At 39.9% G+C, this 12,486-nt stretch overlaps 1 protein-coding gene across 3 annotated transcripts in view; it reads right to left on the minus strand.

The window, feature by feature from the left end:
- LOC150082780 (protein O-mannosyl-transferase Tmtc3-like) overlaps positions 1-12,486 on the minus strand; it is a 204,851-nt gene that overhangs the window by 131,276 nt on the left and 61,089 nt on the right. For 2 of the 3 annotated variants that reach the window (XM_090377596.1, XM_090377594.1), the window contains exon 1: positions 3,119-3,292. The exons of the other annotated variant lie outside the window; for it this stretch is intronic. The gene's annotated coding sequence lies outside the window, so the exon portion shown is untranslated. Of the gene's footprint in view, positions 1-3,118; positions 3,293-12,486 lie in introns of those variants that run through there. 3 annotated transcript variants of the gene reach the window in all.

Raw genomic sequence — 12,486 nt, forward strand, 5'->3', positions numbered from 1 at the left:
GTATTTGGATACTGCAAGGACTGCATTATGGAAATCCAACGTTGGAGAGGGTTAGATTGACTTGTGATATAAGATTACCACTAAAAGCAGATGGCGCTAAATGATTCCACAAGAAATATCGTTGTATACACCTCCAAAGATTGTGCTTATCTATGTATAAGTATAGATTCATATCTTGTATAGATGTATATCTTAAATGGACTGTTATTTGATTTGCCTTGCCTCTTGTTAGAGCGGCTATTGACATTGCAATGCCTTCCTCTGCGAATAAATTTATTTCAGCGTATTTAGCAATGTGCTTCTACAGAACTTTCCATGACAAACTTTAAGTATTAATAACACTGCTTTAATTAAAATGCTAGAATTTATTTAATTTGTTTTTATGAACCTTACAGGGTATTCCTTCTCTCGTTATTAGGTTATGCTTTAATTGTTATTATTTATTTTATTTTCTACTACAAGTCACAAGAAGGCATTGGAACGAATTCCTTAATTATGGTTTTGAGGATCGCACAAGCATGTTTCATCTACCTTTCTAAATAATTTGTTTAAGTCAATTATAGGCGCCCCAAAGTTGTCGAAAAACTAATTAATTCTACTTTAATTAGATATCTTTCATTTACTAGCAGTTTTTATAGGGAATTCAGACAGTATTTTGTTCTCACTGAGCAGCTATCCACCGAGTTTAACGAATAAAACCCAAAATTAAAATAAAATAAAAACATTAGCCAATATATATAAAAATGAGCTAGATTAGCTGGATGAAAAATCCCAGTTTTGGAGTCAAAAGCCACGTCCGTCTAGTTTCAGATCTGCTGATTCAGGCACAACAGATGTCTTCAATGATAGGGGGAAATATTGGCTAAACTGCTCCCTACCCTTTTCATTTGGAAGTCTAGAATTCGTAGAAAAAAATTAATTCGTTTCCACTGTATGTTTATTGCATAATCAGGATACCAAATCCAGAGTTTATCATTTACCCTCCTTTTAAAGGAGAAAAGAGAAAGAATATGTCAGCAATTTAATACATAAAGAGCAGAAATCGGGTGCCAGAACTAACGTGGTCACAAAAAATAAAATTATAGACAAGGACCCTTCTTTTGTATACATATACAGTAGAGCTTGAATTATTAGAAACAACCAACGATGTGCATTGAATATACTTTATATTTCATGTTTTATATAACGTATGGGCATTTTGCAAGAACTTTTCTTTATTATAACTCTCGAATATTCAAGTAAGATATTAAATATTTTATATTTAAGTTTAGATGGCATCGTAATTGAAATTTCAATGTCCCCATTGGAAGTAAAACTTTCTAACGCATTTCAAGTTTCAGAGATTTATAAAATAATTTTAAAAATTCGCTTTTTGTAAAGGTCAACAAGAAATGAAACTCTTCTGCCTGTACAATAGATATAGTGCTCCGCTGGCTTCGAAATTGGTTTTATTCAGACCAGGAGAATTACATCAGAATGAAGTTCTGTTATTATTAAGAAATCAATAAGAACGCTTAGCACTTGGCCCAAGCTTACACAGAAGCTGAAGCTGAAGCTGCACAACACAGGCAGGAGTAATAAACTGTTTACAGTAGATATTATAATAAGTCTTCTAAGTGTGCCCTCTCTTTCTGTGTCTTATGATGTTTACAAAAGAATTTTCTAAGAAACTTGTTTTATTAGCCTTCAAATTAACCCGATTTGAATGCGATAAGAGAAAATCCGTTGACGGGGTTGCGTCGAAAGATCTTCGTACTCGGGAGAAAAGGCGAAGGAGTATTTTCAATAAAAAAATATAAACGTGCAGCCAGCAAAGTCAAAATCCATGTTTATGTTTCTTAAAGAACAAGCATGCAGACTACGTTTTATTCTTAAATAAATGAATAATTAACTGAATATGATAATTAAACTACTTTAAATGCAATGGCCTGTAATAAAACCCAGAGAAAACCCAGTTTAAAAACCCAGCAAAAAGAACGAGAATTGTGTAGCATCACTATCTAGGACAGTGGAAACATGAAAAGAATGTAATGGAAATAGTTCCGGTGATTCTAACAGTGATTTAAGTGATTCAAATGTTCATGTGACTCTGCTGCAGTTTATGGTTATTTGTCACGCGTTTATTTATCGATGTAAACATTAAAATGCAAGATTGTCTTAATTTCTTGACGTGTACACATTAAAACGGATAATTTTGTCAATTTCTTGACGTGTACGCATTAAAACGGGTGATTGTGTCAATTTCTTGACGTGTACACATTAAAACGAATGATTGTGTCAATTTCTTGACGTGTACGCATTAAAACGGATGATTATGTCAATTTCTTGACGTGTACACATTAAAACGGATGATTATGTCAATTTCTTGACGTGTACACATTAAAACGGATGATTATGTTAATTTCTTGATGTACAGATATTAAAACGCACGCGTAATAATTGCATACGTTCAGAGCTAGCTAGATACAGAAATTTATTTTTCATGTATATTGCCTTTTACAATGTATTACCATGAAAAAACAAAGCGAGAAATATGACTTATTCAAACGAAAATGGGGGAAACGTCTGTTTATGTAGTTGAACCATATTTTTTTTTTAAACAAATACTAAATTTAGGATAAATATTGTTATTTTGAACACGATACACCAATCGAGGTTGTGGCATAGAGGCATATTGCCACCAGTTCAGAGCCGGCAATTCGTCATATAATTTACCTCCTCTGGCACATTGGCTTAAATTTGTGCAACAGAAGTCAACAGTGCGTGATGGATGGGTAGCTGTTTGATGCGTGGCTCGAAACAGTGCACATTCTCCCAAGCAGTGGCTACTCAAGAGACGCGGTTTACGAAACAGAGTAAACTACGTTTAAAATGTAAAAGACTTAATGCAACCAAAGAAGACTTCAGTTTTTAAGAAAAATGCCCACAAAAATAGGTGATGGGGATGGATAAAGAGAGAGAGATCGTATAAAAGACACGATTTTTCCATCTTACACTATTGTAGGCGAAATCTTTGTCATCTTTCCCGTCCCACTAATTGCGACGAACTAATTTCTCCCCCTCCCCCCAGTACGAAATAGAAACGTGTGAAAAGCGCACGTGTGTCGAAGGACCTTACCTGGTGCGAGAGGTCGGCCAATCTGAGATCGTCTTTGCAGTTTAGGTCCGGTAGTCCTCTCTTTCGTTCGCTTACAGGTCTCGTGCCGTTTAATGTTCCCCTCCTTTTAAACAGAGTCCTAATGAACGCCGAATCGACCCACAGCTAAATTACGAGTAACATAACACTGTGGCTCAGAGCGCACGATCTGCACGGTAACCCGGCGTCCAACGCTATCTTATATATCGTAGAGGTGGAGGTACCCGTGGCGCCGCCCTGTGGCGGGCGACAGAACGAAGTCATTAAGTGCGGAGAGACTGTAAAGGGTGTATCGGCGACCACCTGGAATACTGTATCTGTGCATCGTCAGTCGGGGAAGTAACGGACATGTCGGAGGCTCGGTTGGTACGGCATTCCCAGAATTAAGTCGCTTTCACAATAACGGTGACACGTCGGACGTGCGCCTGGCAAGGGCCGCTGACATTCGTACTCGCCGATGCATCGCGCACCGCCATAATGTTTAATTAAAAATCGGGCTTCGTGCCTCGGAATTGATAACCGCGGATTTTGGGAAGCGCCTTCACGTGCAGCCGATCCGATCATATTGGCGGGAGTGACAAAACAAACACGGCTGATGAAGGAAATGAGAAGACGACCACCGACACGTTGTTACGACTCTCCCTTAATACTCAATCATTATCTTTCTCTCCCTCATTCTATCTCCGCCTCGCTCTCTTTCTCTCTCTTTCTATCTCTGTCTACCTCTCTCTTTCTCTGTATCTTGCTTTCTCCCTCCTCTTTCTATCTCTCTCTTGCTCTCTTCCACATTCTATCTTTGACTCGCTCTCTTTCTCTGCCTCGCTCTCTCTATCTCTTCCTCTTTTTCTCTCTTTCCTTCTCTCTACCTGTCTGCCTCTGTCTCTTGCTCTCCCTCTCTCTCTATCAATCTATTTATTATTCCTTCTCCGTTTCTAGCTTTATTTATTTCTCTCTGTCTTTTACAATTATTTTTCTTTCTCTCTCTCTTCTGGCAATTTATCTAACTATCTTTTTCTCTCTCTCTCTGCCTTTTATTCTCCTTGTATGTTTTCTTTCTTTCTGTCTCTCTCTTTCTTTCTCTATCAATCTCTTTATTTTTTCGCTTCTCACTCTCTCTCTCTCTCTCTCTCTTTCTTTCTTTATTTCTCTCTCCCTTTCTTTCTATCTTTTTTCTTTCTTTCTTTCCTTCTCTCTCAATTTTGTTCTGGCTTCCTTTCTTTCTTTCTATATTTCTCATGTTATCTGTTTTTCTCTCTCTCTCTTTCTTTTTTTTTGATATCTCTCATCCTATTTCTTTATTTGTTTCTCTCCTTCTCTCTCTCTCTCTCTCTTCTTTTTTCTCTCTTTCCTTCTTTCTCCATTCTTTTTCACTCACTCGCTCTCATTCTTTCTTGCTTTATCTATCTCTTTATCTATTTTCTCTCTCTTTCTCCGCGAATTCCTCTCGTTTTTCCTGCTTCTCTTTCATTCATTCTTTCTCTCTTTCTTTCTTTATTTCTCCCTTTCTTTCTATTTTACTTCCCTTCTCTCTCTCTCTCTCTCCATTCTTGTTCACTCTCTTTTTGTATCTCTCAGCCTATCTCCTCTATCTCTTTTCTATATCTCTCTTTTTTCTCGTGCATCTCTTTCTCTTTTTTCAGCTTTCCTTTCTTTGATTCTCTCTCTCTCTCTCTCTGAGTTTTTCACTCTCAGTAAAGAAAGAGAAACACACGCTGTTTCTCTTTCTTTACTGGTCGGATTGCGAAACATCTTGAGAAATGTGTAACGAGAGAAAGAGGGTCGAAGGAGAAAAGAGGGTGTGGGTTTACGATAAAAACTGTGAGGGGTAGAGGGGGGGAAAGCAGAAAGACATCTGAGAGCCACCCATTTACGAACACCCTTCTAAGTAAGCACCGTTAGATCTACAATAACTGATTGACTAAAGTAGACATCGATTAAAGAATCTTACCACGCTATTGGGGGGGACAACAACAACAACACCCTTTTACGATCTCATCCACCCCCTACGAATATCCACGTCTAATCAACTTCCCTTTCTTGGGCCACTTGTTGCGCGAGTTCGTCCTTCCAGTAGATGTCGCTGCCTTCGAACAACCAAACGCTGTTACTCACCTTGGGGTTGCTCTAGCAAAGATGATCTGTCAAGAAAAGGAGGTTCTTCGAATCGGTAAAATAAGCACTAACTGGAAGTGGGGTGCGCTAAATAAAGGCCAGCGTTCATTACGATAGAGGGACGGACGCTACGAAGTAAAAACACTAATGACAGATGTTTCCTTAGTCAGCACGGAACTCATTCTTTGAGGCCACATTCCAGGCTGGATGGTTAACGTGATAAATTGGAGCTACTCTCGGGCTTCCAGCGAGGAACAACTACTCCATTTTATTAAGTTTTTCTTTTTCTTACCGCAGGCTGAGCAACAAATGTTCCTTCTTATATAATTCTACGCTGGCCTACAAAACGCCTCCAAGGCCTTCGTTAGTTCCAGACAACATTAAGGGCTAAAAGAATTTTTTTCAAATCTTGTGGTCAACCAATTGTTGCTCTTTCGTTATTGGGAGTTTCTAATCAGCCCTTATCACTCTCTCTCCAAAAAGTGTTAAAATGTTTGGCTCCGGCCCTAGTCGAGTTAAATCTCGGACTTATCTGTCCTTCAACTCGGACTCCGCGTTCACTCCAATGATGGGACAAACGTGGGAGAAACAGCGGGGCGTTTTGTCCACGGGGACGGCATCCGACAATCAAAGGCATTGTGGATTAAGAGAAAAAGAAACGAATCTTATGCTAGACAAATTTCTTTTAGCTTTCTTTTCTTTACTGGAACTCAGAAAAGCTGTCATATATGACTGGTGGAGGCAAACGAAAAGAACCAGTTCTGGCCTGTCAAAGGATGATAGATGGAGATGGATGACGTCACTGTGTGGTATGTATCATATACGCATCAAATCGGGTGGACGAAGCTTTGTTACGAAGGAGGGGAAATCACAGGGCGCTTCCTAACTACTAAACATAGTGTCAAAACAGGGAGGTTGTAAAGACAGTCCCTTATAAACCAACCCCCCAGTTCGTTCCGCGTATCTGAAATGCACCGCATTTGTGTAGAAGCAGCAGATGGCTGACCGAAGAATGTTTAAAACTAATGGAATATTTTGTATTCTCTCAATCTCTCGTGCTCGAGCATGAGAGAATGAAAGGTGCTTTTGCGATTTCTGAGGGCCAAAAATGTCTAGCTTGTTGGGATTCATTATGAACTGACAAACAGTTTTTCGAGGATCGAAGAGATAGATGTAGAAATATCCTGGTATGGAGGACATTTCAATATCCCCGACGAAATCTATCCACTGTAGCCATGTGGCGCATATTGATCTCTAATAATGCAACTTCAGCAATATTTAACCTACCTGGATGTTTGGCCTTCATTGCCAACAATAAATAAAGCGATATTTCGCATCAGGGTTCAGCATTTATCGCCCTCGTGAATAGCACAGTTGGTATAATCGCTGTCCTCCCCACGCTGGTGGAAAAGACTTCAGTTCGAATCCAGTCAATGATGCGAGGAATTTGTATGGATCTTTTTCGCAACGTGGCCGAGTTAGTCGGTGTCTAGCGAGAACAGCATATTATCACGGTACCTAGTAAAAGAAATATGTGAAAACAAATGCTAATGGTGTTGGACATAACCTTCAGGGGGCAGAAACCTTAATGATTCTGTTATGAGCATTGATAGGGAATATTTCGGTGCCCAACAGTGTACATCTATTGATGTTTTTGCGCTATCTGTTTCACCTTCTTTTAATAATTCCCGAGATTGCAATATTTAGCAACCAGGAGGGAAGCCAACCTTCGAGATAGCGAGTGCTCTACTGTACGCACGTTTTTTCGTAGTGTCTCGATGTATCGGTGCCCTTTGACCCTGAGGGAAGAGGAGGAGGTAAAAAAATAGATCGCTCCGGCGTGACCGGCACATTTGTACATGTGATATTTATTTCATTTATCCTCAGGGATGAAAGGAAAACAACCCGTGTCTCTAGTGCAATGCCACGTTGTTTATCTTTCGGGGTGTCTAAGGAGAAGTATGGATGTCTAATAATTGTAATGGATCAGCAACTGTCCTGCTGTGTCATTTCCCAGCGAGAGCGCGTGCAGAAGCCCACGTCTGTTTGCACAAGAAACGTATTACCAAAATGTGTTTTGTTTTCCTGTTTCATCCCTACGGTTTCATATTGATCTTTAGAACGTGACGGGAAACTGAACATCCTCTTTGTTTCCTCATATCGTACTGGCACCATGACGAGTTCGAGCTCTTTTTAATTGTTCACTTTTGGCCATATTTGTTGAACGCTGGGCTTTGTTTTGCATCTTAAACAAAGCCTTAAAATATCTGGGCTCTGGGAAATGTAACCTAAGATATTAAATTAAGAAATCAGGCCTTTCGAACACAAAGAGAGAGAAAGAAAAATAGATGGATAGGCATTTTTATTAATGTGATCAATAGATGCATTTCTATTATGGTATTGGCTATTCAAGGAAGATCCTCGCAGGTATCACCGTGGATATAATCACCCTGCGCTACACGCTGGGAGGTAATTCTTCAGGTTCGACTCCCGTCACGCACATATTCCTGGAAGTTTCGTTTACATTCGATCCCGGATCTGCAAAAGGCCCAAAGTCGAATTCCATTGAGTCAGAAGGAACGTCCATGGAATTTAATATTATGGCTGTGTTCATCCGTCTCTGGAGGGGGCTGTATGATTTTTTCTCCAGATAAGGTTAGTTTTTCATCCAAAAAAACTAGAAACCGACAGACAAGACACGAAAATTATATACACTGAGTAGTCACTGAATTATGACCGCCTAACTTGTTGGGCCACCGTTCTCTCTGATAACAGCCACTATTCGCTTAGGCATTGACTCCACTAGGTGTCTGAAGATGTCTGTAGTGATCTGCAGCGATGCTACTTGCGAGGTTTTCCATAGTGTCGGAAAGCCTCACCTCACTTCCCGTTCCAAAACATCCCACAGGTGTTCAATTGGATTAAGGTCAGACGAATTTGTAGGCCAATAAAGATGGGCCATATCTTCACTGTGTTTCTCGAACCACTCGTACACATTGCGAACCTGATGACATGGAGTATTAACGTCTTGAAAGATCCCGTTTCTGTCCGGAAAAAAAATGCAACATGGCAAGGTGCACATGGTCACCTAACAGCTGCCGATAGATCTGACCAGTAAAGTGTTGGTCCATAGGAACCAAAGGTTTTAGTTTTTTCCAGAAAAATATGCCCCATATTGAGCAACCACCGCCACCTGCCTGGATAGTGGCCACTATGCATAGTGGATCAATGGACTCGTGTTGCTTGCGCCACACATGAAGGTGCCCATTGGCGTATTGCACCAGATATTTGGACTCACCGACTAGCACACTCATTTGCAGTTCTCCAGCGTCCAACCAGCGTGCTGTTGACCACAGCATTTTCGCCGTCGACAATGAGGAGAGGGTGCCTCTTGGGTCGTCTGCTGTGGAACCCTATACGTCAAAGTGTGCGATTCATCGTCATTTGAGATATCATTCTTGTATTCCCTATGTTGTATTGCGATGTCAGCTGTTGCAGAGTGACCTGCCGTTGAGCTCCTACAACGCGCTGCACCCTTCGCTCTCTACGAACCTCCACTTTGCGTAATCCTTTACAGTTCTGTCGGCAGGAGATGGTTTGACCCGTTTTACACCGGTTTTTGTACACCTTAACCACAGTGGGCAATGAGCAACAGTCAAGCGGAGCCGTTCCCCGTATAGAAGCACCCGACGCACGAACTCCCACAACCAAGCCCTTTTGAAACTCCATGATATCTTCACTACGTCCATAAATGCTACTTTATCATTTTGACTTGCACGACCATATGCAAACTACCACTGCTCTAGCGCAGTGCGATCTATGAGACATAGTCCATTATGGATGCTGTGGTCATGATTCAGTGATCACTGAGTGTAAATACCAATTTTTCATGGTCTTATCTGCCTTGGGTATGAACAGCCAACCAACCTCACAACATCCAGCAGTAGTTTCTTCATGGTCACGAAATCTTGTTTTCAAGTCGTATTCCATCACGTAGTTCTGAAATTTTTCACACGACTCGTGAGAGAGAGAAATGCTTTAAGACTCCATATATTAAATTTAAATAAATCTGAAAAAGTACTTGGGTTGATGTAATACAAAAAACAATGTTTGGTGTTCATAAAAAGAGATTCTTTTTATAAATTTGTAGGAGTTTATCTTAAATCCTAAATTCCGTCCCTTTTTTTTTGCTCCCTCCTTCCCTGCGGGTTCCACTCTGGGAACAAATGTAATCACAGAAACTTGAAGACACAAATTACTGTTCAATCCGTAGGTATCCGTGAAGTTTCAGATGACATCCCTGAAGATTGTGTCCTCAGAGATCTGAGCTTCTTAACTTCTTAAACTCGGCTGCAAGTAATTTAAGTACTCTCTTGATCGATATTTTCCTTCTGGAGTGTGTTTACAAATATAATCATAAGCGAGACTACCCCAAGACATTTGTTGTTTTTTTTCTTTCAAACGCTTCACCATTTCAAGTCGAGAATGTAAACATCTTTCAGGGGGTTTTCCCCTTATGAAAATTCTGCTTTAAGCTTTGTTTTCTGCGTGTATCTCTTCACTGTTACAGTGCAGATCAATCAAAATTCGGTGGCCCAATAAGACAGTTTTTTTTTTCTATCTGTCTAGTACGCTATCTATCTATCTATAATAGTGGTTAGAGACTTTTAAATAAATTTCACAGGGAAAATTATCGGTTAGCTAAGGTTCATTGATCAACATAAAAAATTGCAAGAACTGTATGAAGATGTTAAGTAATCCATAATCGTTTTTTGAGTTCTGGAGCCACCAGAACTCAAAAACACCAGTCGAAAAGGACTATGGAACAATGGAACTTTTTTGCACCAGTGGTACGGTACAAAGGTGGAGTGAACCTTATGAATCCATACACTGTCTCATGTCCATCACTCAAGAGGCTGCAAATTTTATCTGAATGGTTCGAAGAACATTCCCAAGACTTTCAACATCTATCCTGGCTGCCTAATTTTCCAGATCTGAATTCCACTGAGATTGTCTACGATATGTTGGAAAGGGCAGTTGGGCTTCGCAGATCTCCACTAACCACAATCAGCTGACAAATATCGTGATGGTCAAATCTGTAGCTAGACTCCATCAAACTCTCGAATCCATGCCAGGACATGTACGATCTGTAATTCGGGCAAAAGGTGCCTTATCGAATAAAGGTTTCTAATTTTTTGGCTAGTGAGCGTAGATGGTACGTTGCAAAAGACTTTCTATCAGATTTCGATCAATAGATTGTTTCCTTTTCTTTTAAAGTCCGGATACTTTAGTAACAGCATAATCTGGTTTTTAGCAGCCTTTTTTTCTTTCTTTCTATCTACCTTGTGTCTTTGCATCTGTCCATCAACGTATTTGTTTCCTTTGGAAAGCGTTCGCTTCTCTGTTTATATTTACATAAGCCACGCGTCTTGCCTTCCTATCTAATATAACGTTTTATAATTTCCGTTCACGCGCGGATTACGTACCTCTGATGCGGACTATATGTTGGGCAATGTTTTGTCGAATCAAAAACACACCTGCTGCAAAACGCCACTGTCATCACTAAGAAAGTTTTGCGAAAAGAAAGAGAAAGGAGGTAAGATTGAGAAAAAGCATCTCTTTTACAGCAGGACACACACACACAGCTTAAATGAAAGTCTGTACTTTTGTGATAAGTCTCTGACATCTTTGTGTTGATATTGATCACGTGTCAAGTCCAGTTTGTGAAGTTTGTCAGCGTATTCGCATCTTACCAGTCCACTGGAGATTTCTTCATCCCGTCACTGCGCGAGGACCTTTGTCGCGTCTGTGAACGCCAAGTAATTTCAGCTACAACTCGGCATTCACATTCAATTATTTTCACTTTGCTTTTGCGAGGAACAATCCCATTCTTTTTCGCGTGCCCTTTTTTTTCTCCTATCTTTCTTTCGAGTAAAACATATGGGAGCTGACAGTTTTCTTCATCATAACGGATTTTGTATAACTTGTAGTCGACGTTTTCTAACGACACTACATCTATTGCCATCATGAGAACGAAGTGGACAGGTTGCACGCAAATCTTCCAATGTGCTGACCCTTTTTATTCTTTAGGGATTATTTAGGAAGCTCATTGGAATGGTAAGATGCGTGAAGAAGCGCTTAATGCTTGATAGTAAGTGATCGAAAAAGACGAGCAATACTTACGAACGCCTCTTCTTCTTTAGAATTGAATATTTTCAAATAATTGAAAAAAGGAATTTTCTGAATATCTTAATAAGATAACTAAGATAAGCTGCTGAAGGGTGTTCAATATTTTTAGGTGGAAAAACGTTTAAATTTTTAAAATTGAACAGCTAGAACCGCAGTTATGAACGATGTAACGTTTCATGCTCACGCCGGCTACCTAAAGAGAGAGAGAGAGAGAGAGAGAGAGAGAGAAAATCTTTATTGCAACAACATTTGATTGTAACTAGTTGCAAGGTTAAATGGTGTTGCACTTTTCCTTCACGGCCAAAAGGCCAGGGGTTGACGTTAGTGACTGACTTATCGTCATTAAGGAAGTGATGTCATTTGCATCATTTCCGTTTCCCATTTTCGTTACCAATCGGTTTTACTTCAGTCTGAAATATTTAGTATGAATGATGTAACGAAATATTTATTATTAATGATGAAGACTACCTCCATCCAAAAATTTTAGGGTCCTGAGTATTCCAGAATATTCCAGGTATTTATATATAACCGAGGGCAACACTTCAAACTTATGCCAGATTGCTCATTGAAACCACGTTCTAAGCCTCATATTATTTATTCTATTCTTATATTATTTTTCCTTCATTCACTTTACTATTCCCTTTCAGAGCCTTATAGACCTCGATTAGATCCTTCCCCTATACAGCTCATAGTTACCAAGCTCTGTAGCCCACAAATTCTTTCCTCAAATGGGCACTCTTTTGCATATCTCACCAAGCGGTCCAAAGATTCAAGTCCAAGACATGAATAAATCTACATACAGCCCACATGGTGAAGCGTAACTTCTTCTCGTGTGGTTTACCTACTCGCGCCTGGGGACAGGCACCAGATAGCAGCTGCACAGGTATTGGCTGCTCCTTTGCAGAGGTCCTACATTCAATACAGATCCACTAGGTGGAGATGGGTTATGCCTAGGGGCCACCCTTGATACCAGGACACACACACACGTGTTTTGTACTGTTTCCTCAACTGTATTGTGAACAAAATATATATATATATGCTAGGGTAAT

This window comes from Mastigoproctus giganteus, chromosome 7 (genome assembly GCF_048544385.1).
Source record: "Mastigoproctus giganteus isolate SK-2022 chromosome 7, ASM4854438v1, whole genome shotgun sequence".
Classification (NCBI taxonomy): domain Eukaryota; kingdom Metazoa; phylum Arthropoda; class Arachnida; order Uropygi; family Thelyphonidae; genus Mastigoproctus; species Mastigoproctus giganteus.